Source organism: Carassius carassius, chromosome 21, assembly GCF_963082965.1.
Source record: "Carassius carassius chromosome 21, fCarCar2.1, whole genome shotgun sequence".
Lineage (NCBI taxonomy): Eukaryota > Metazoa > Chordata > Actinopteri > Cypriniformes > Cyprinidae > Carassius > Carassius carassius.
Window position 1 is genome coordinate 12,263,431 of NC_081775.1, and position 4,914 is coordinate 12,268,344.

Consider the following 4,914-nt stretch of genomic DNA (forward strand, 5'->3'; position numbering starts at 1 on the left):
GCCATTGGCTATCGGTGTTTCGTGTGTGTGCCCCACATGCCAAGAAAGAAAATTGTGGGGGCGAAGTCAAAGCAACATTTTAATCGATTTTTAATTAAGTTTATTAAACTGATGGTCAATCAATTTCATAAATTGATGCTGAGTATGAGGTAAAATAAATCACTATACCAATGCTAGACAACAGCAATTGTCAAAAACTGTAAAATCCAATCATGGCCAGTAATCTCCTATAGATTTTCAGAAGAGCTCAAATATTTGACCTAAAATATTTTTCATAAAATTCTCAAAAAAGAAAAGAAAAAAGAAAAAATGTATTGTTGTTACAAATCAATGGGCTAATGAAGTACATTTAAAAATCTAAATTGTGCATTTTAGCTCCATTCTCTAAGACAATCATATTTATTTATCTATTTCAAAACTGGGTGGATTTCGCAGTTTAATTCCGCATGTGGAGTGTGTGTTTACTTTCTGTCAGTTCGGCTAATAAAGCACACTTAATATATATATATATATATTAATATTTTATTATAAATATTTTTTTCTTTTGTTATTTGTTTATGGGTGTTGGGGCTGTTTTGTAGTCAGCGCCATTTGCTAATGTGAGAAATTGCTTTTCAAAACTCTGAATGAATTGCTTTGCAGAATGATTCAATGAATGTGAAGCTGGTGGCACCTGTTTGTCATAACAGTGTAAATTCAGTAAAAAAAATTAACATAAACATAAGATTTTTATTATGTTATTATAATATTTATAATATTTAGACCTGGCGATTTTGATACAAGCTCCAAACCACTTGCTGCATTCTCTCATGTCATAATAACTGTAATTTCGAGATGACAACACATAACATTGTACTTGGAGCTGTTCACACTCTTGTAGTTGGAACTATCACTCTATCGATGTCTAAGGATAGCGCAATGAGTCTGAGGTGGTAAGGTACAAGTTGTAGTTCTCAGAAAAGTCCCAGTTCACCAGTTGTAGGCTAATTACCAGTTCTATGAAGACGTGAACACTGAGCAAGTGTTTCACATGTATGTGCAAGTATTTCAGATGTACGAGCAAGTGTTTCACATGTATGCGCAAGTGTTTCACATGTATGCGCAAGTGTCTCACATGTATGCGCAAGAGTCTCACATGTATGTGCAAATGTTTCACATGTATGAGCAAGTGCTTCACATGTATGTGCCAGTGATTCACATGTACATGCACGTGTTCACATGTATGCGCAAGTGTCTCACATGTACGAGCAAGTGTTTCATATGTATGCGCCAGTGATTCACATGTACGTGCACGTGTTCACATGTATGCGCAAGTGTCTCACATGTACGAGCAAGAGTTTCACATGTATGCGCAAGTGTCTTACATGTACGAGCAAGTTTCACATGTATGTGCAAGTGTCTCACATGTATGCGCAAGTGTCTCATGTATTAGCAAGTGTTTCACATGTATGCGCAAGTGTTTCACATGTATGCGCAAGTGTCTCACATGTATGAGCAAGTGTTTCACATGTATGTGCAAGTATTTCAGATGTACGAGCAAGTGTTTCACATGTATGCCCAAGTGTTTCACATGTATGCGCAAGTGTTTCACATGTATGCGCAAGTGTCTCACATGTATGCGCAAGAGTCTCACATGTATGTGCAAGTGTTTCACATGTATGAGCAAGTGTTTCACATGTATGTGCCAGTGATTCACATGTACATGCACGTGTTCACATGTATGCGCAAGTGTCTCACATGTACGAGCAAGTGTTTCATATGTATGCGCCAGTGATTCACATGTACGTGCATGTGTTCACATGTATGCGCAAGTATCTCAAATGTACGAGCAAGAGTTTACATGTATGCGCAAGTGTCTTACATGTACGAGCAAGAGTTTCACATGTATGCGCAAGTCTCACATGTATGCGCAAGTGTCTCATGTATTAGCAAGTGTTTCACATGTATGCGCAAGTGTTTCACATGTATGCGCAAGTGTCTCACATGTATGAGCAAGTGTTTCACATGTATGAGCAAGTGTTTCACATGTATGTGCAAGTGTTTCACATGTATGAGCAAGTGTTTCACATGTATGTGCAAGTGTTTCACATGTATGAGCAAGTGTTTCACATGTATGCGCAAGTGTTTCACATGTATGCGCAAGTGTCTCACATGTATGTGCAAGTGTTTCACATGTATGCGCAAGTGTCTCACATGTATGCGCAAGTGTTTCACATGTACGAGCAAGTGTTTCACATGGATGCGCAAGTGTTTCACATGTATGCGCAAGTGTTTCACATGTATGCGCAAGTGTTTTACATGTATGCGCAAGTGTTTTACATGTATGCGCAAGTGTTTCACATGTATGCGCAAGTGTTTCACATGTACGAGCAAGTGTTTTACATGTATGCGCAAGTGTTTTACATGTATGCGCAAGTGTTTTACATGTATGCGCAAGTGTTTTACATGTATGCGCAAGTGTTTCACATGTATGTGCAAGTGTTTCACATGTATGTGCAAGTGTTTCACATGTATGCGCAAGTGTTTCAATGGGTTTCATCTCAAACGGCCTCCCATAACTGTTTTCCTGATGTGCTTCCTAAACTAAATTCAACATTTTAACAAGTTTTAAATTAGCATTGATAGTCTTGAAAATCTTCTAGACACACCTTCATATTATATGAAGAGTCACAGGTCTTTTTCTGGTATTGAATGGCCATGATATATTTTGTTTTATTGGAGACCTTCTTGCTGATATTGTGGCCTAGACACTGCTTTAAGCCTTTCTTATTCGGCTGCTGTAAAGCTTTTCATTATCTGTCAAAAGTGACATGACAGATGGAATAGACCTTAGCAACAGACCTTACTGATGACACTGTCTGATTCGCAGCCTTTTTCAAAATATCTGCTGAAAGTCCATCTGTCTTTTATTTCCATTGTAAAGGCAAAATAGACACAAAAAGGAAGAGGTCCAACTGGGGCTAATTTCCAAAAACCTGTCAGTAAGCTTTTGCATATAAAATAACTGGCTGTTGTAGTATGATATTAGCATGAGTGGAATATATCAAATTTACTTGAAAGGAAACTTATACATATAAGAGTTTATGTAGACTGTAAAAGGTGTTAACCTGGAATGTTTACCTTAAAAGCTATTCCTAACTGGTTTAACCCATAAAAATTAGTTTAGTTGGTTAAATATTATTTTGGATTTTTATAATATTTTTTTGTCATTTTTTTTTCAAGTGTAAATAAATTAACAACAATTAAGTACAATAAATTAACTTTTAATATCAATACTTTTCAAACATTACAAAGAATAAATATCTGAATTTATGATTTATAAAAATGTTTTAAACCACTTTTTTTGAATGCCCCTACCTCACACCTGCATGTGGCATGTTTATGATTATTTTATAACTATAAAATTTTGGTCTAAATAAGTAATCTTGACAAACTATATATCATTTGAAACTGTTTTTCAAAGAACTGAGAGAGCAATATAGAGATGGATTCTCCATTTTTGATGTGATGCCAAACACAATCTTTTTCTATACGTATATTTTTATGTGTATTAGAGATTGAATTCAAATCAAATATTAAAGTTACTGTCCAGTTTATTTCTGAGTAGGGTGTCTACTTCATAAATATATATTTTTTAAATTATGGAAATATATGGTTCAGATCACTCAAACAATAAATGGAAATCAGGAGTCCCTGGGTATCATATAGAGGAAAAGTTTGGTACTGCGCCCACAAAATCTTACTTAAAAGTTAATTTTTTTGAGATATCAATCTAAAATTTGGCACAAAACTTGTTCTGATGTTTGGTTTTTATTTTGATAACTTTTTAGTTATATAAGTGACATACAACAAAGGAATTTTCTGTTATTTTGTATTTTTGCTTATGAATAGCTACATATGTGGGTCAAATTGAACCGTGAACATGTCAAACATTTAAAAAATTCTGCATGTACATTTTGAAATTCATTCAGTGTGTTGAAACTTTGTATGCATGTCCATGACTCTAAAGGTGAAAAAGTCACACAATTTCAAGAAAAAGCAACATGGGTCAAATATTATTTTAGACAAAACATTTTTCTGTATTGAAATAAGTGAGAAAAAGAAACTTTTTTAGCTTCATAGGATAGTAAAAAACTAAAATAACAAAATATAACCAAGAAATTGACCCAGGAACAGTACCAACATAGAAAAAGTCACAAGATTTCAAGAAAAAAACTGGTATTTGTGACAACTCAAAAATCTAATCGGGTCAAACTGACCCGGAATAGTACAGTACATAAGGGTTAATAAATCCTGGACAGTGTGCTACACATAATGGGAAGAGCTGAAGATAAACTCTGTTCCTTCTGACACTCACTTATTGAATTGAGGACGGTGGGACAAATGGTCTCTTGAACAAGTCTAATAATGCTTCAAGTTACTTCTTCCATGCTGAAAAGTGCTGACTGACTTTTTTTATGGTGGCATTATTACATAACTGTGCTCTTTGAAGCCAGTTACAAGGATTGTGACTGTAAGAAAGTTCTAGAATTTTCAGTCATTGATATTAAGTGCCAAGAGTCTGAAATGGTCTTTAGCATTCCTCACTCTTGATTAAAGTCTCTGAAGGTTTTACAAACATAAAAACTACATTTTCAAAGCCAAGAATCTATCCTCTGAAATTTTGTCACTCATTCAGCTGAGTCAACACCAACATGCTGCATCAGAGATATTTCTTAGAAGTCTTACGTAACATGCAGTGCTGACTCGCTTAGCTAAACTTTAATAATAACGTCCAAAAATCTGAGATATGCATTTCTTTCTATTTTCTTTTTTGAAAATACTTGAGTGAAAATCCACGTAACTTGGATAACATTATAACCTAATTAATAAACTTCACAATTTCTATGTATGTGCATGGGAAATCTTGCTGTA